Source organism: Acipenser ruthenus, chromosome 26, assembly GCF_902713425.1.
Source record: "Acipenser ruthenus chromosome 26, fAciRut3.2 maternal haplotype, whole genome shotgun sequence".
In the NCBI taxonomy this organism is placed as follows: Eukaryota; Metazoa; Chordata; class Actinopteri; order Acipenseriformes; family Acipenseridae; genus Acipenser; species Acipenser ruthenus.
The window spans coordinates 12,032,997-12,053,557 of record NC_081214.1 but is presented as its reverse complement, the minus strand read 5'-3'; positions in this window follow the sequence as shown (position 1 = coordinate 12,053,557).

The window sequence follows — 20,561 nt, the reverse complement described above, 5'->3', positions numbered from 1 at the left end:
CCTGCACATTCTGTGGCAAAAACAGACCCATCCACCTGAATAAAGCAGAGCATTATTACCAGGTCCAGGCAAATGCGTACTTCAAAGAAATATGAGACAAAACCTACATGTTTCATGCAGCACTCCTGCCAATAAAAAAAAAAATAAGTTGAAATAAAGAAATTGTCCTAAACTTTAAAAATTACATATCCCTAAAATAAAACCAAGGATTTTTCTGCACAAAGGTAAGTGTACCATAATGATGGTGCTGATATTAAGAAGTAGGACATAGATTTTGAAGGGATATTTGATATAATCTGCATTTTTTAGGTTGCTTCAGGTCACAATGCTTCACCTATGCTCAATGCAACAGTAATATTCTTTCCCACCTAATACCCTTGCATATTGCAAAAGCCCATCTGGAATGGTTAATAAACCTGTTAATTCTCTAATAAGGAACAACACCAGAGAATCATACAGAGCACACATAGCAGGTGATAATGTAAAGTACCCTATAAAGTCTTCTTGGGGGGGGGGCCCCCCCAAGTGTCTCCCCTGGTAAAGGCATGACCATCTCATGTGCAGGGTTAGTCATAGTCAGGGGAGTGCACGTTTCCCAGAGAGTCTCCCTGGTAAAGGCATGACCATCTCATGTGCAGGGTGAGTCATAGTCAGGGGAGTGCATGTTTCCCAGAGAGTCTCCCTGGTAAAGGCATGACCATCTCATGTGCAGGGTTAGTCATAGTCAGGGGAGTGCACGTTTCCCAGAGAGTCTCCCTGGTAAAGGCATGACCATCTCATGTGCAGGGTTAGTCATAGTCAGGGGAGTGCACGTTTCCCAGAGAGTCTCCCTGGTAAAGGCATGACCATCTCATGTGCAGGGTGAGTCATAGTCAGGGGAGTGCATGTTTCCCAGAGAGTCTCCCTGGTAAAGGCATGACCATCTCATGTGCAGGGTGAGTCATAGTCGGGGGAAAACTCGGTGAGCTCAAGCTGACACCTGCAGAGCTGGCCTTTGTCCTCTAGGAGCCAACATCTGCTGAAGAGCTCCTAGGAGGCAATTGGCTTGGTTGTGGGATCAGAGGACAGCCATCTGACCTGCATTTCTCCTCAGTTGTTTTGGGAATTGCTGCGGTAAGGTAACAATTGCATGTTCTAAATTGGGAAGAAAAACAGGTAAAATAATGGAACTGTGCCCTGAAACTTGAGCTGATCACAAGGTCTGCTCTTCACTTTTCTCCACCTCTGCTATGCAGGGATGTCACAATGTATCCCTCTGTAATTACAGCACCTGTGCAACAGTCAGTCTTGCAGTGGTCAGAGGAGATATGCTTTGATTTGATGACAGGTTAATGTGGTTGCCCTGTCTCTGATAATAAACAGGCAGCTCATTGTACTGAACAAGCCAGTAATGTACACTGAATACCTGGTATTGCAAATCAGCTTACTAGACTTGTACTGCTGGCCAGTTATGTTATGTTAACATTGTTGCTTGAGCAGTGAACTTGGTACTAACCTGCATCTGTTATCTGAGGGTCAACAATATTTGAACTAAAAGATCTGACAGTTGATTAACTGGTAGATCAATAGTAGATTCACCCATGCACATTTTTTTTTTATCATCATCTGCATTATTATCTTTATCTTAGTAAATGTCTCTTTGTATTTGTACTGCGCTATTGAGATGTACCTGTGGGCACAAAGTGAATAAACTAAACTAAACTAAACCTTTTTTAAAATTATATTATATTCAAAGAACAAAACAAGGGTCCCCGAGTGGCTCCTCCAGTTAAAGCGCTGCCGCTGGGAGTGCAGGATGAGTCACACAGCTCGGACGGTGGCGGTTCGAATCCGGGCTGTGCAAAGAGGCTGAACTTTGTTGGGGACTCTGAAGGAGGCGTCACACTGGCTCTGACGCTCCCGGGGTGGGGCATGGGAAACCAGCAGGGATTGCTTCTCCTCATTGCGCAACAGCGAACCCTACTGGCCAGACACCGAGTACATTCAAAGTGGATAAGAGGCAGGGCTGGTCTCTGTTCTCCGGGATCGGTAGCCCCACCCACCTCTGTTCTGGATTGCTTGGCGTAAAAGTGATTCTGGCTTTAGGCTTGTGAGATCGGAGGACGCTCACACACCCTCAGAACGCCTGTGCTGTGTGGGCACTTGCTGCGGTGAGGAGAAAAAACATAATTTGACGTTCCAAATTGGGGGAAAATAAATAAAAATAATAATTGATCACTCTAAATTAAAAAAAAGAACAAAACAAAACAAAAATAATAAATATAGCTGCAAGCAGCAATGACCAGGGCCCAAGCCGACTTACACTTTGAAGACATACATTCTGGAATGTCCACAATGATCTATATTGTGCAAATTCTCATGTTTGAACATAATGCCAGATCATATTTCAACATTATTCAGAAACTGGTAGCGAGAAAGATTTTGTGCCTGAATTCGACTTTCTCACTCAACAGTGTGTAGGCTGTATATGATTTTAAATCTGAGGGGTCAGGAAACCGTAAGATGATACGATAAACTTGTAGTACTGCTGTGAAAGGAAAGCACTGAAGAGCAAATGCTGCAACCTGCAGTCTTTTATTCTTTATTCTGAGATACTGGTGATTGCGAAGGTCTTTAGAAGTACCCGGCATTTGTTAAGATGTATTTTTCGCTGGCCATTTTTTGATACCGCACTCAGGTAGAACGCGTTAATTGATCAGTCATTTTTTGATTGAAAGCCCACAGGTGTGATTAATCAATTAACATTAATCGATGAAACCCCCTATAATATATACTTTTTTCTTTTTATATATCCTTATATATATCTAGGATTTCTATTATAAATCACAGAAAAGTGCCTGCACAGTCTATTGATTGGGAAGTCAGTTGCTCCTTATTTGCTAACCTCTCATGTATTGACCAGCACTCACCAATCTCTGACAGTGCCCAGCGTTTACTGTGCTCAAAATCACACCATGGGAAAGATGCAAGTGCTCTTGAGTTTGGACTGTGCGTGTCAGTTGGGCCCAATATGTTTATATGTTTTATTTGTGGACTCAGTGTGGACACAGTTTGCTGTACTTAGATTTACAGAGAAGATACTCAGTAAGCATTCATAGTAAACGAGTCATTCCAACCGGGGGGGGGGGGGGTCACCAGGTTGTTTATGCCATTCTCATGATTAAAATAAACACAGCACCCAGAAGAAATTCTAGAAAGAGAAAAGGGCATTCGGCCCACCTATGCTCGCTCACCTTGATGCAAGCGCGGTGCGTTAGCACTCAGGAGAGGAAAACAAAAAACCCTAACCAGCATACGGTAGGCCTCAGAAGGTGTAATGTCAGAGCTGGCATCAGTGTAGAAGATAGTTTCTGAGCTAAGAAGTTACTTCGTACAGCACAGATATATAGCTAGCTTACGTAATTTCCTTGACCAAATTTGGTCTTATTTCCCTAGCACGAGACAAAGCACATTAAAAATTAGATTTGCGTTTCTTCTTCACTTTACCAAAGTCAGCAGAAACCCAGATAAGAAGTTGTTACATTTAAGAACAATGCTATGAGTTTTGCTCAATTCTCACATGCAGCAAGGCACTACACCCACGCATCACAAGGTCGAACAACAAGGCTGGTGATTGCAAACTGCTGATGTGCACCAGCTATGTACAGCTTAATTTTAAGAGCTTATTAACCCTGCATTGATTCAGAGCTTACATTAAACACAATGTTTACAGACAGATTTCTGATTTCTCACTTCCTTCATCATTTAAATGGAAAGCATAAGTAACGGGTTGTATAATGAAGGAACAAAGGCTGATGAAACAATAAGAGCGTGTGCAATTTAACTGGAACAATGTGTACCCTGCCCCACAACAAGGTGTGTGGTTATCGGAAAAAGCCTACGTGTTCCAATAGTGTGTTGTTATGCGTTGTTATAGCATATCACTTTTAAGTCAGTTTCAGTTGGTTGGATTATGGTTTGTACATAGGCTCAAAACTGTTTATTAAGCAGAAACTATTTATGCGAAAACAAACGTATCATCCCTCCGAGGTCGCAGCTGCACTCTGAGTTATGAAAAGCCAGTCACTCTGAGATGGGTGTATTTCGGGCCATGTGCCAAGCTAAAGAGCTATAAGGTCAGGGAAGCACAAGTTTTAAAAGCCTTACACTATACAGATTCAGCTCTTTCAGTCTATCTTCATATGACATACCCTTCAATCCTGGGATTAATCATGTTGCTCTCCTCTGTACTCTCTCCAATGCCTCAATGTGTTTCTTATGATATGGGGACCAGAAATGTATTCTATTTGCCTTTTTCATAGCTTCTCCACACTGTCTAGTTGGCTTAAGAGATTCATCCACTGCTACCCCCAAAGTCCTTTTCATATATAGCTTCCTCTATTTCATTACTATTCATGCTGTACTTGCCTCTAATGTTTTTGCGCCCTAAGACTTTGCATTTATTCACATTAAATTTCATCTGCCATGTGTCAGCCCAACCTTGTCTAAATCTCTGTGTATTATTGAAGCTGCAGTTGGCTACCCCTCCCAGTTTTGTGTTGTCTGAAATTTGCATAGTTTAATGATTATGTCTTGGTCCAGGTCATTTATATAGATTAAGAATAGCAATGATCCCTGTGTTACCCCACGTGTTCAAGTTTGATGTCTGGCCTCTAATTATAACTCTTTGCTTTCTATCTTGTAACCAGTTATGAATCCATGCTGCTACTTTACCATTTATTCCTACTGATTTAATCTTTAGACAGTCTTTCGTGTGGTACTTTGTCAAATGCTTTTTGGAAATCTAAGTAGATGATGTCATACGCACTATCCTTGTCCACTCTAGTAGTCACCTCCTGAAAGAAATCTAGTAAATTAGTTAAACAAGACCTACCCTTCCTAAAGCCATGCTGGCTGTCTCCTATGTTGTTACTATATAAATATTCCTCCATTTTGGTCCTTATTATAGTTTCCATGATTTTACATATGATGTTAAACTTATAGGTCTGTAGTTCCCAGGGTCACATTTATCTCCCTTTTTAAATATAGGAACAATATTACCAATTTTCCAGTCCAGTGGGATGGCTCCTTTATTTATAGATTTGTTGATATATAACATATTGGTTTAAAAATCTGTTCTCTAGTTTCCCTGAGGACTCTCGCATTATTACGTTAATGTAACTCTCTCAGTTAGTGGTACGCAGTGGTACAGAGGAGTCATCTATTTTGAAGGATTCCCTACAATAGTCACGGACCACACTACTTGTTTGTAGAAAACAAATTCATGATTTCAAATGTAAATGTTTAATATCATAATACACATTAAGCAACTCACACACTAGGACATTAAGTTTCTTGTCATGCGAGTAAAAAATAAAACCACCTCCTGCGAGCAAGCTTGTCATGCGAGTAAAAAATAAAACCACCTCTAGAGAGCGAGCTTGTCATGCGAGTAAAAAATAAAACCACCTCTAGAGAGCGAGCTTGTCATGCGAGTAAAAAATAAAACCACCTCCTGAGAGCGAGCTTGTCATGCGAGTAAAAAATAAAACCACCTCCTGCGAGCGAGCTTGTCATGCGAGTAAAAAATAAAACCACCTCCAGAGAGCGAGCTTGTCATGCGAGTAAAAAATAAAACCACCTCCAGAGAGCGAGCTTGACATAAGAGTAAAAAATAAAACCACCTCTAGCGAGCGAGCTTGTCATGCGAGTAAAAAATAAAACCACCTCTAGAGAGCGAGCTTGTCATGCGAGTAAAAAATAAAACCACCTCTAGAGAGCGAGCTTGTCATGCGAGTAAAAAACAAAACCACCTCCTGCAAGCGAGCTTGTCATGCGAGAAAAAAAAAAACCACCTCTAGAGAGCGAGCTTGTCATGCGAGTAAAAAATAAAACCACCTCCAGAGAGCAAACTTGTCATGCGAGTAAAAAATAAAACCACCTCTAGCGAGCGAGCTTGACATGCGAGTAAAAAATAAAACCACCTCCAGAGAGCGAGCTTGTCATGCGAGTAAAAAATAAAACCACCTCTAGCGAGCGAGCTTGTCATGCGAGTAAAAAATAAAACCACCTCTAGAGAGCGAGCTTGTCATGAGAGTAAAAAATAAAACCACCTCTAGCGAGCGAGCTTGTCATGCGAGTAAAAAATAAAACCACCTCTAGAGAGCGAGCTTGTCATGAGAGTAAAAAATAAAACCACCTCTAGAGAGCGAGCTTGTCATGCGAGTAAAAAATAAAACCACCTCCTGCGAGCGAGCTTGTCATGCGAGTAAAAAATAAAACCACCTCCTGCGAGCGAGCTTGTCATGCGAGTAAAAAATAAAACCACCTCTAGAGAGCGAGCTTGTCATGCGAGTAAAAAATAAAACCACCTCTAGAGAGCGAGCTTGTCATGCGAGTAAAAAACAAAACCACCTCCTGCAAGCGAGCTTGTCATGCGAGTAAAAAATAAAACCACCTCTAGAGAGCGAGCTTGTCATGCGAGTAAAAAATAAAACCACCTCCAGAGAGCGAACTTGTCATGCGAGTAAAAAATAAAACCACCTCTAGCGAGCGAGCTTGACATGCGAGTAAAAAATAAAACCACCTCCAGAGAGCGAGCTTGTCATGCAAGTAAAAAATAAAACCACCTCTAGCGAGCGAGCTTGTCATGCGAGTAAAAAATAAAACCACCTCTAGAGAGCGAGCTTGTCATGAGTAAAAAATAAAACCACCTCTAGCGAGCGAGCTTGTCATGCGAGTAAAAAATAAAACCACCTCTAGAGAGCGAGCTTGTCATGAGAGTAAAAAATAAAACCACCTCTAGTGAGCGAGCTTGTCATGAGAGTAAAAAATAAAACCACCTCTAGAGAGCGAGCTTGTCATATGAGTAAAAAATAAAACCACCTCTAGAGAGCGAGCTTGTCATACCAGTAAAAAATAAAACCACCTCTAGAGAGCGAGCTTGTCATACCAGTAAAAAATAAAACCACCTCTAGAGAGCGAGCTTGTCATGCGAGTAAAAAATAAAACCACCTCTAGCGAGCGAGCTTGTCATGCGAGTAAAAAATAAAACCACCTCTAGAGAGCGAGCTTGTCATGCGAGTAAAAAATAAAACCACCTCTAGAGAGCGAGCTTGTCATGCGAGTAAAAAACAAAACCACCTCCTGCAAGCGAGCTTGTCATGCGAGTAAAAAATAAAACCACCTCTAGAGAGCGAGCTTGTCATGCGAGTAAAAAATAAAACCACCTCCAGAGAGCGAACATGTCATGCGAGTAAAAAATAAAACCACCTCCAGAGAGCGAGCTTGTCATGCGAGTAAAAAATAAAACCACCTCTAGCGAGCGAGCTTGTCATGCGAGTAAAAAATAAAACCACCTCTAGAGAGCGAGCTTGTCATGAGAGTAAAAAATAAAACCACCTCTAGTGAGCGAGCTTGTCATGAGAGTAAAAAATAAAACCACCTCTAGCGAGCGAGCTTGTCATGCGAGTAAAAAATAAAACCACCTCTAGAGAGCGAGCTTGTCATGCGAGTAAAAAATAAAACCACCTCTAGAGAGCGAGCTTGTCATGCGAGTAAAAAATAAAACCACCTCCTGCGAGCGAGCTTGTCATGCGAGTAAAAAATAAAACCACCTCCTGCGAGCGAGCTTGTCATGCGAGTAAAAAATAAAACCACCTCTAGAGAGCGAGCTTGTCATGCGAGTAAAAAATAAAACCACCTCTAGAGAGCGAGCTTGTCATGCGAGTAAAAAATAAAACCACCTCCTGCGAGCGAGCTTGTCATGCGAGTAAAAAATAAAACCACCTCCTGCGAGCGAGCTTGTCATGCGAGTAAAAAATAAAACCACCTCTAGAGAGCGAGCTTGTGATGCGAGTAAAAAATAAAACCACCTCCTGAGAGCGAGCTTGTCATGCGAGTAAAAAATAAAACCACCTCTAGAGAGCGAGCTTGTGATGCGAGTAAAAAATAAAACCACCTCCTGAGAGCGAGCTTGTCATGCGAGTAAAAAATAAAACCACCTCCAGAGAGCGAGCTTGACATGAGAGTAAAAAATAAAACCACCTCCAGAGAGCGAGCTTGTCATGCGAGTAAAAAATAAAACCACCTCCTGTGAGCGAGCTTGTCATGCGAGTAAAAAATAAAACCACCTCCAGAGAGCGAGCTTGTCATGCGAGTAAAAAATAAAACCACCTCTAGCGAGCGAGCTTGTCATGCGAGTAAAAAATAAAACCACCTCCTGCGAGGATGGAAAAAGGCCTTCAAACAACCAGGAGCGCAAAGAAACCCGGACCAGTAAGGTATCTTATTAGATAAATTAAACCCGGACCAGTAAGGTATCTTATTAGATAAATTAAACCCAGACCAGTAAGGTATCTTATTAGATAAATTAAACCCGGACCAGTACGGTATCTTACTAGATAAATTAAACCCGGACCAGTAAGGTATCTTACTAGATAAATTAAACCCAGACCAGTAAGGTATCTTATTAGATAAATTAAACCCAGACCAGTAAGGTATCTTATTAGATAAATTAAACCCAGACCAGTAAGGTATCTTATTAGATAAATTAAACCCGGACCAGTACGGTATCTTACTAGATAAATTAAACCCGGACCAGTAAGGTATCTTATTAGATAAATTAAACCCGGACCAGTAAGGTATCTTATTAGATAAATTAAACCCAGACCAGTAAGGTATCTTACTAGATAAATTAAACCCAGACCAGTAAGGTATCTTATTAGATAAATTAAACCCGGACCAGTAGGGTATCTTATTAGATAAATTAAACCCGGACCAGTAAGGTATCTTATTAGATAAATTAAACCCGGACCAGTAAGGTATCTTATTAGATAAATTAATTTTACTCGCTATTTGTTGACGTTTGTTAATCTGAATTTAATAATCAGAGTCAATATGCTTTACCTTTCTGCTGCATTTATAGCAATGTAAACTTTGATTTGCTGTGCTTCTACTCACAGATTAAAAATGTTTTGTTAAATCCCAGTTGTTGCACCCGTTAAATGGACTGGCATGAAATTTTACATGGGGTCTTGTAGCGTAGATGTCTTGACGTGGCCCAATTCATTCCAGTCAGATGTGCAGTTTTTCAGATATTTTATTTTGATTTAGATTTTTTAAGCGGCCTAGCGCTGATAAAGTTTGGAGTTTTAGTATGAATTGTTTTAGGGTAGAAAGGGGATGGCCCAAAGATGGTGCTTTTACTGGTAATACAAAAATATTAATATTTGGTGATTAAAAAACACTGCATTTATAGGAAATTTCTGCAAATGTAAAATGGTGAAACATCAGGCTACTCTCAGATCTGTAGTTCTGCAGGAGTCTTAAACAATGCAAGCTTTCAGAGTTCACAGCACACAGCTTTTTTTAGGAAGTTTGATGTAGAAATGTCTTACATTTCCTAGTTTTTAAAGCACTGATTTTATTCTTGTTGTGAAATAATTAAATTAATCTTTTAAATTTGACAGTAGATAGTATATGATTTTTGAAAAAAAAAATTATAAAACAAGAAATTAGGATTTTTGTGAATACTGGTCGTGTTTTTCTTGAAAATCCGATTGCTCTAGCTAAAGTGCATTTACAAAAACTATTAGACATTGCGCAGGGTAAAGACATGGTTACGCTCCACAATGAGTGACGATCGCTTGTCTGGCTTGTGTCTAATAAGTGTCCATCGAGAAAAGATCAACCCCAAGGATACTTTTATAAAGTGAGCAGTTAAGCATCTTGCAGACTCCAGTTCTTGTTCAAAGAATACATTAAAGATTGTAATACTGTACCTCTAGTTAGGTGTATCAGTTTAATACTCAACTTAATAGATCGATTTACCCATCGTGGTTTCTGTTTCTTAAGTTTGCTTTTTCTCATTTTTGGGATAAATTTATCCTGCTTTTCTAACATTATATCCCTAAATGCAATCCAATTGTTTTCAGCTTCATTATCTATCCCAGTCTGTGTTTAGAAGCTCCTTTTGCATTCCTTTGTAATCTAGTGGAAGATTGTAACAAAGTTGTTTTCTTTAGATCAGCAGTTATGAACCCCAGAGGCCACCCTCAAATTTAAGCTATTTGCAAGTGTATTCTCAAGTACAGTACAGTAGCTGTAACCACCTGAATTCACAAACCCACGATGCAGTTTACCATAATAGTTTTAAACAGAAACTTGGTAAATACAATCTGTATGATACTTTACAAACACATTTTGATCTGTGTATGATTAGCATTATGCTAAGTTCTATGGAAGACGGAGAAAAAAGTGGGGTTATCTGCAACATCAATCTGATAAAGGAAATAATGCAAACAAAACATTAATTTCCCCGCTGCCATCTTTGGACCATGGTAACTTAGGTATTCCCAGATAAGTACTTGTTGCTTCTATCTGCTCTATATTTCAGTGTGTTGTGTTTTTACAGATGCTCTTCTCTTCCTGCCTGGGACCAGAGCACCCCAAGGAGGCTTCTGTGATTTTTGTGCACCTTTCTCCAAGCGCACGCTTAAGAAGTGACTATCCCGCTCTTTGCCAAGGGAGAGCAGACGACGCACCCGGGAAATTAACCTAGGTAGAAGGCTGTCCTCACTGTCTTCCTCATCCTCCTCTGCTTCTCCTTCTCCCCTGAGGGAGCTTCTACAGACATCAGAGTAAATGGAAAAGCTCTGGGCAGCTGTTTACCACCAAGGAACCGTTCTCGCAGAATTACAGCGACATTCACATGATAGACCCTCTCCAGTTGGAGGAAGGGTTCTACACCAGGTACTTCCTAGTGCCCAAGTGGGATAGTGGCCTCAGACAGATCCTCGACCTCAGATAGGTCAACCTGTATCTGAGCCGAAGGAGGTTCAAAATGTTGACGATGCAACAGCTATTGCAGTCAATCAGGCCAGGCGACTGGCTCACCACGGTGGACCTCAAAGACGCCTATTTCCACAAAACTGGTGCACAGGAAATAGCAGCGGTTCGCCTTTCAGGGAACAGCATACAAGTTCAGTGTCTTGCCATTCAGCCTCTCCCTAGCTCCCTGTGCCTTCTCGAAGTACATGGAAGCTGTCCTGGCCCCATTGAAACTCAAAGGCATCAAAGTGCTCAATTACCTGGGTAACTGGCTCATTTGAGCCCAGTCTGCAGCACAGGCAGAGGACCACACACAACTTGTCACCGGCCACCTTCAACGGTTGGGCCTTACGGGGTATCATGCGAAGAGCCAGCTCACGCCTTCTCAGACAGCCTCCTATCTAGGAGTGTGCTTGGACTCCAGGGCCATGCTGTCCACTCGGTCGGACAGCAGAGTACAAAGAATAGCCATCTGTTTGGAGGTCTTTCAGTTCAACAAAGCGCTCATGGTAGTGATGTTCCAGAAACTTCTGGGCTTAATGGCAACAGCTTCCCAGAACCTTCCATTGGGTCTCTTGTACATGTGCCCGCTACAGGCCTGGTTCAGCAGCAGGGTTTTTCAGCCCGCATTGATCCGCGACTGCCTATTGACAATGTCTCATCACTGTCTAAAGGCACCCTCTTGGTGGAAACAACTGGCCCATCTACACCTAGGTGTAGTGATGGGCAGTGTCACCAGAAGAGAGGTCGTCACCATGGACGCATCCAGCCTGGGCCGGGGTGCTATGTGGAATGGCAGGGTTATACAAGTTGTGTGGAACCCCCCTTGGCAGGGTCTCCACATAAATGTTTTAAAGCTGCAGGCTTGTGGTGGCTTACATCAATCACCAGGGCGGCCTCCATCGTGTGGCCTGCAAGCTTTTGCTCTTGGCACACGAGAATCTCCTCTCACTACAGGCAGTACATCTGCCTGGGGTGATAAAATGCGCGATGGGCCACCTCTCAGGGAGAGTCCCTGAGGTGGTGAGCCTCATTTGGTTGAGGTTCGGGAGAGCAGAGATATATCTCTTTGCCTCCCAGGAATCAACCCACTGTCCCCTCTAGTTCTCCATAATAGGAGGCGGGAACCTGCTGGCAGTAAATGCCTTGGCACACCAGTGGCCGAGGCAACTGTTATATGACTTCGCCCTACTTGCCCTGCTCCTGCTGTGTCTGGAGAAAATCAGGCAGGACCAGGCCAAGGTGCTCCTAGTAGCCCCTTATTGGACAAAGTGACTCTAGTTTTTAACCCTGATTCAGCTCCTGAGTAGCCAGCCGTGGAGACTGCACAAGCACCGTGACCTGCTCAGTCAGGCACAGGGGAACTTATGGCATCCCGACCCATCGTGTCTGCAGCTCTGGGTCTGGCCCCTGAATGGCTGCATTTGAGCCGTCTGGGGCTTTCTAATAGGGTCAGTGACGTGACTCCCTGCAGAATGCCAGAGCACCATCCACATGTTCCCAGTACGGGTACAAGCGGTGTGTTTTTCAGACGTGGTGTCTGCCTCGTGGGTTCAACCCCACGGCCTGTCCCATGGCAGTTATTCTACAACTATTGCAGGGCTTTTCGACGAGCGGAACCCCCCCTCTATGTTAAAGGTCTATTTTGCAGCCATTTTGGCTTGCCATGTCAAAATTGACTTGGTCTCCCCAGGAGCTCACTTCCTGGCGGGTCAATTTTTGAAAAGGGGCTCGTGACTTCAAAAGGCCATTGTTCCTTGCTGGAGGCTAGAAGTGATGCTTAATGTACTCATGAAGCCATTTGAGCCCGTGCATTAAGCTAAGCTGACATTTTTATTTGCCCAAAGTGGCTTTCTTGCTATCACCTCCGCGAAGCGGGTGAGTGAGATGCAGGCATTCTCCATAGCAAAAGCCTGCTTAATATTTATGTTTGTTGTGCGCTTGCCACACGGATTACATTTGACATGAAGCAGCTGCAGTATACGTGTTCCATGGCTACCTCTAATAATATCAGAAGTATCTCTTTGTTGTGTCAGACTCGCCAGTGAAGACAACGTTACAAGTACAGAGCTACAGTAATTCATTACTTCAAACACATCCACAAGAAAAACTAAACTACTGGATTTGATTCCTTGTGAAATTTCACTTTGAATTTTGACAAGTAGCTGCTACAGAGTGTTCAGTGTGTTTAACATTAACAGCTGGTTTCACAGCCTCCAATTGACACTAGTCTTGGACTAATTTACTGAAGGTAACATTAGGTAGTCCTGGATTAGAGCTAATCCAAGTCTGTGAAACCAGCCACTTTTTTTTGAAAAACAACATTCTGGGGGAGACACAATCTTCTAAGTGTAGTTGGTACTAATATAGTATAACAGATATACTTGACAGTATATTACATATGATTATTGCCATGTTCCACGTTCTTTATACAATGATCCAGTGGTTAAAATAATAAAGCAAAGAATAACACCAAAGGTATGTTACTGTTTGTTTATTTAAAGCAACCAGCAATTCCCAACTGTATTTCATACGGAAATGACTGATATCTGTTATGTTTTGGTAGAAATAAAAATAGTCAGCCTTTTTACTCCTGTCACGTCAGTTATCTCTAAAAAGTGTACTGGAATGCCATAAGAACTATACAAACATTAAAAGGATGCACTTAACTGCACTTAGATCAGAACCAACAAGCTCACCACAGTCTCCCGAGTTAATCTCAGAGTATTTATTTGTTTATCAAAAGACAAACAAGACATGCATGATAAATCGAAAGTAAACATGCCCTTCCTGCTTTCGAGAAAACTGCACAGAATCTATAAATGTGCCCCAAATGGCCCTGGAGCTTGACTTTCCCATGATTCCAATGACAGTGGATTTAGAAATGCAGAAATAGCTTCAGCATCTGGATTGCACACCAGTTCCGTTGCCAGATTTCCTGTTTTCCAGGACATGATGCTTTCTTTTCTTTTCATTTCCAATTTTTATAAAACTAAACTTTCCATAGGATGAACGTACCCCGACCCACCACCACCTGGACAGACACCTGATCACTTTCTTAATGCCAGTGTTGATTTTATGTGATTTTTCATAGCACAATTCATTGTCAAATAATACCAGATTGACACCCACCTTTTCTGATATTTTTTCTCACAACATTTCAATAACAATAAACAACTAGCAAATGCACCTTCAGTCTCACTAATACACCACCATGTGAGAGCTATTATGAATCCTCAGAATACACCTAGCCAATCAGCTTATTCTCACTTATTTCCAGTTTTAGTCACCAAAGCTATTTCTGCATTTCTCAATCCACAATCCACATCCTCTCCCAGAGCTTTCAAAAAGTGAAACGGAATGAAAGCAAAACATAAGAGTACATCTGTAAATTAGTGATTTCAAATGTTTATAATAACAATAAAGGTACTGATTACCAGTTTCTGATCGCAATAAAACACTGACCCTGAGGCATTGATTTGGTGCCTGACCTTTACGGTAGCGTCTCTTTGACCTTCCCAGCACGGTCAAAGCCCAGGCAGTGACGGCTTAAATCAGGGTTCTTTCTAGTCGCTGACATTCACTGATATTCATAAACGGAAAATGTTTTGAGAATCAGGGGAACAGTAACAGCTACTCAAAATGGTGTGTTTAGCCATTAATTATTATTAATGTATTTGGTAGATGCTTCAGTAGAGACTTACAGAATGATAATGTAACTTGATCCGAGTCAAGCCTTTAAACACATGGATTAAGGAGTGGTTAACATGTAGAACACAGAAAGTAGGTAACGAGGTAACCAGTGGTGTACCACAGGGATCAGTATTAGGTCCTCTGCTCTTCCTAATCTACATTAATGACTTCGATTCTGGTATAGTAAGCAAACTTGTTAAATTTGCAGACGACACAAAAATAGGAGTGGCAGCAGAAAAGATCATTCAAAATGATCTAGACAGCATTCAGAACTGGGCAGACACATGGCAAATGACATTTAATAGAGAAAAGTGTAAGGTACTGCACGCAGGCAATAAGGGATGAAACAAACGCATGAATTAAAATTTCTATGTCAGATTCTGCAAGATACAAACAGACTTGAGATATATTCCATAAATGATAATAAGCAGACTTCACTACATTTGAAATGTGATGCTGAAAACTAAGAGTAGAATCAAATAAGACTCCAAGACTTTTCACAGCTTGAGAAGAGCTAATGGGGGGCTGCCAAAGGTCATTGGTTGTGGGATTTTATTTATTATTATTATTATTATTATTATTATTATTATTATTATTATTATTATTATTATTATTATTATTATTATTATTATTATTATTATTATTATTATTATTATTATTTATTTCTTAGCAGACACCCTTATCCAGGGCGACTTACAATCGCAAGCAAATACAAATACATTCAAGTGTTACAACAAGTAATACAATAAGAGCAAGAAATACAATAATTTTTGTTCAAGTGTGACAAACCACAATTCAATAATACAGCAGATAATAGTGATAGTTACATCAGGATATGATTAAATAGTGATAGTTACATCAGGATATGATTAAGTACAAAATACTACAGGTTAAACACTTGGCAGATTAGAATATTCTGAAGTACAGGATTAAATGCAGTAAAACAGGGGGCAGATAAGAGCAAAATAAAGTACATTTAAATGAAGGGTGATAGTGTCCCAGGATACAACAGAGGAGTTCTACAGGTGCTGTTTGAAGAGGTGAGTCTTAAGGAGGCGCCGGAATGTGGTCAGGGACTGGGCAGTCCTGACATCTGTAGGAAGGTCGTTCCACCACTGCGGAGCAAGGGTGGAGAAGGAGCGGGCTCGGGAGGCAGGGGAGCGTAGCGGAGGTAGAGCCAGTCTTCTAGTGCAGGCGGAGCGGAGAGGTCGAGTGGGGGTGTAGGGAGAGATGAGGGTCTGGAGGTAGCTGGGTGCAGTCTGGTCAAGGCATCTGTAGGCTAGTACAAGAGTCTTGAACTGGATGCGAGCGGTGATCGGGAGCCAGTGGAGCGAGCGGAGTAGTGGAGCAGCGTGGGTGAAGCGAGGCAGAGAGAACACCAGGCGGGCAGCAGAGTTCTGGATGAGCTGGAGCGGACGGATGGCGGACGCAGGGAGGCCAGCCAGGAGGGAGTTGCAGTAGTCTGGGCGGGAGAGTACCAGGGCCTGGACCAGGAGCTGGGTGGCATAGTTTGTGAGGAAGGGTCAGATTCTTCGTATGTTGCTCAGGAAGAATCGGCAGGTGCGTGCCAGAGTGGAGATGTGCTGGGAATAAGAGAGGCAGGGGTCCAGGGTGACTCCAAGGTTCTTAGCGGAGGAAGAGAGGGAGAGAGTGTGGTAGATTCCAGAGGAACAGAGATAGAGAGATCAGAGGAGGGAAAGAAAAGGAGGTCAGATTTAGTGAGGATGAGTTTGAGGTGATGCGAGTGCATCCAGGTGGAAATAGCAGACAGACAGGTAGAGATACGGGAGGAGATGGTGGAGTCAGAGGTGGGGAAGGAGAGGAAAATCTGAGCATCATCAGCATAGAAATGGTATGAGAAACCATAGGATGCAATGAGGGGGCCCAGGGAGCGGGTGTAGAGAGAGAACAGGAGAGGACCCAAGACTGACCCTTGGGGGACTCCAGTTAAGAGTGGGTGAGGTGTGGAGGTTGCTCCACGCCAGGTTACCTGGTAAGTGCGGTTGGAGAGGTAGGAGGAGAACCAGGCCAGAGCAGTGCCAGAGATCCCCAGGTCAGCAAGAGATGATAGTAGAATAGAGTGATCAACAGTGTCAAAGGCAGCAGAGAGGTCGAGGAGAATTAGGACAGAGGAGAGAGAGGCAGCTCGGGCACACTTAAGTGAGTTGGTGACAGACAGGAGGGCGGTTTCAGTGGAGTGAGCAGAGCGGAAACCAGATTGGAGAGGGTCAAGCAGAGAGTGGTTGGACAGGAAAGCCGAGAGCTGGCAGTGTATTTAATGCTGTTTCAGAGCCAATTAAAATAAAATTCAGTTTTATTTGCATTTAACTGCAAAAAAATGTTTGACATCCAAGCCCCTATTTTGTCAAGGCAAGTTGATAGTCTGGAGTTTACATTTACATAATCTTAACTCATTTTAAAATAAATCTGGGTGCCATCGGCATAAGAGTGGAAATTAAACCATGTTGTCTGATCACATTACCCTGCGGAAGCATATATAAATTAAAAAGTAAAGGACCAAGAACAGAGCCCTGTGGAACCCTGTCACAAAGACGGCCAGAGTGGGTGGCGTCAGACCAGAAAAGGAATACACAGACGGTGGTGATGATGAGCTGAGTGCAATGGCTGCACTCAGCGTTTATTAACAAATAAAAGGTTTGAACAATGGAATACAAAACAGGACACGGCACTATACGCCAAAATAAAGAGACAAACAAAACAGACTAAACAGTGAACGGACAAACGGACAAACACGGTGAGTGAAAACACTAATTACTTTGCTTTGCTTTGCTTTGCTTTGCTTTGCTTTCTTTTCTCCTCTCTCTCCCGTTCTCCACTCACCGAACACCAACCCCGAGTGACAAACGTGCATCTATATATACTGTTGTGCTGGGATTCAATTACTAATTAATTACTCACTTGAATCCCAGCACGTGAATTCATTACGTGAAACCCCGTGTTCACATATTATATTTTAAATGCACGTGCGTGATGTGCAATCCCGTGCCTAAATACAAATATACAATTTAAACACACGTGAAACACAGACCTGTTTATATCCCGTGTACCAATCTATACACCAACATTTAACATACGCACGCATACATACAACATAGAACACACAAATGCACACAGGGGCGGGGCACTTTGCCACAAACCCCCAGAAACAACAAGAGAATTAGCCGATTTTGATCCTCCAAAGGACACACATTGATGTGGGGAGGTTAAGTAGGACCGCAGCCAGGAGAGTACTGTGCCAGTACTCTCAAGACGATCAAGAAGAATTTCGTGATTAATCGTGTCAAATGCAGCAGATATATCCTAAAAGACAATCCCTGATAACAGCCCCTCATCTGCATTCAGCAGGATGTCATTAACAACTTTTATGAGTGCAGACTCTGTACTATGTTATTTCCGAAAGCCAGATTGACATTTTTCAAAGAGCTTATTAGCAGAAAGATATGCAGACAACTGAGCAACAACAAGCTTTTGCAAGTTTGCCTTTTTAAAATTGTAAACCTTAGTGTGGCAAAGTGGTCTGCAGTGCACAGGTGTAGAGGTGATGCTGTGCTTAGTAATGATGGACACAAAGACAGTTCACAGCTCTTAAATGGGCTGGATTGTGTGCCTGCAACACTTAAATAATAAAGAACGGCCTCTACACAACAATGTGTATCGGTCCGTTCATAAACCGGATTTCAGTCCCGAAATAATAAAGCACGAAATACACACGCACACAAACACAGCGTGTTCACAAAGTCCAGAATAAGTGCTCTTGGTGCAGGTGGTGTGATACAGTGGTGCATAGAGGTGAAGTGTAGTCTGGGTTTATTACTGGCTACAGCTCCCGGAGTTTAGCCATCTAACAATGACAAACAAAACAATTACTAGACTTGACAATACAAACAAACACTCCTGGTTAGTACACTGGTTTTCCTTGTCGGTCTGCTCGTAACCATAACAAGGACCAGATTGCTCGGCCACATCCCCTCATATACCTTCAGTCCCGCCCCCTTCGGTAGTGAGTGCAATCATGTCTCCTCCAATCCATGACTGACACATCGCCTACCGCAGTAAGACACTGACTTCTAGTATTGTGGCTTCGTCAAACCATCCATTCTGGGGCACACAGTTCCTGTTATACCGTGCCCTCACAGATTGTTCATTCGCTCTCTGTCACACTTAGCTTTAGTCGTTACTTTTAGGGTTTTAAAAAGCACTTCATATGAGACCATGTTGTGATCTGAGTTTGCCAGTGGTTCTCTTACCTCTGTTTTAGTTATTCTGTCTTCATTATTTGAAAAAACTAAATCAAGGCATGCCCCCCTCTACAAATTGCATTAGGTAGCAGTCATTTGTCATTTCTACCATTTCAATTTCAGCTGTCGTGCTCCCCACTGGGTTTTCTCATTTTATATGGAGGAAGTTGAAATCCCCCATTAGTTTGGCTTCACCTTTGCTACACGCATTTCTAATACCATTGTATAACAGATTATTTAGCTTGGTGTCTGAATTTGGCAGTCTATAGCATGCCCCTGTTATTATGCCCTTTGAATTTTTGTCCATTATTCTGACCCATATTGATTATGCGTTGTTTCTTTCTTCCAGATTGAACACCTGGGTTTCAAGACTATTTTTGATGTATAACACTACCCCTCCGCCTCTTCTGTCCTGCCTGTCTTTCTTATACAGTGTATACCCACTAATATTATATTCGTCTCCATCACTCTCTGATAACCAAGTTTCTGTAACACCTATGACATCACAGTTACTTGTTAGTGCAGTAGCTTCAAGTTCTAACATTTTGTTTTTGAGACATATAGCATTTAGATAAATACATTTAATGGCTATCTTAATCAGACTTTAATAGTCTTCCACTATTCTGAAACAAACAGCATGTTGTAAGCAAGCCTCTGTTAGTTGGTAAACTTCTGTTCTCCTGTGAATTTGTTCTTCTGTCTTTAAAGAAAACACCTCACTCACAATTTTTTTGCATTTTAGCTGTCACCGATTTACATGCTTGCTCGCTTAGCTATCTCATTCGCTGACCTATAGAGCTACATGTAAATGTTGCATGAAACAACCAAACAATTTACAGATACCCGCGGATGTATATTTCAGTGCATGATGCTGCATGTTTTGAAGGAAATAAAGGAAGCGCTTAATCAAAAGTGTTTTTACATCCATTTCCAAGATTTCACTGACATGTTTTCAAATTCATGATTTTCACAATTTCCGTGACCTCAGTGACTTCTGGGACAAAATCATAGCCTTGCATATGACTAGTGGAAATAACTTTAACTAATTCACAGATTTGATTTTGGCACACACAGTATCAAGAGTGCCGTAGATATTGCTGAGGTCTGTGCTCACTCAATACTGTGTCACCCTTCTGAATTTAACATTAGCATTTCATACTGAATTGACCATGTGTTTTGGGTCTAAATGGTGCCCTGATGGGCATTTTATATGTCACTGTAATACTCCTAGTGGATTCAGGAGCAGCACTTTGCAATTTTATTTCACAACAAATCTGATTATCTTTCTGTATTGTACGCAGTTCATTCTGGAGCTCGATGCCCGCTTCACTCCACCAACACATCTGTATCGATGAGGCTGGTTTGAACTTCTCAAGAAGGCACAGATGGGGCCAAAACATCATGGGACAGCGTGCCACTGTGGATATGCCTGGCCATCATGGAGGGAATGGCACACTGTGCACTGACATCATCGTAGAGGGAATGGCACTCTGTGCGCTGACATCATCGTGGAGCGAATGGCACTCTGTACACTGACATCATCATGGAGGGAATGGCACTCTGCGCTGACATAATTGTGGAGGGAATGGCAGTCTGTGCGCTGACATCATCGTGGAGGGAATGTGCGCTGACATCATTGTGGATCATTAAAACAACATAGAGATCCATACATCCAGACTGTACCACTCGAAACGAATAGGGTTATGGTTAGGGTTAGCGCTTTGAATAGAGATTAGGGTTAGGGTTAGAGTTTTGAATAGGGTTATGGTTAGGGTTAGAGCTTTGAATAGGGGTTAGATT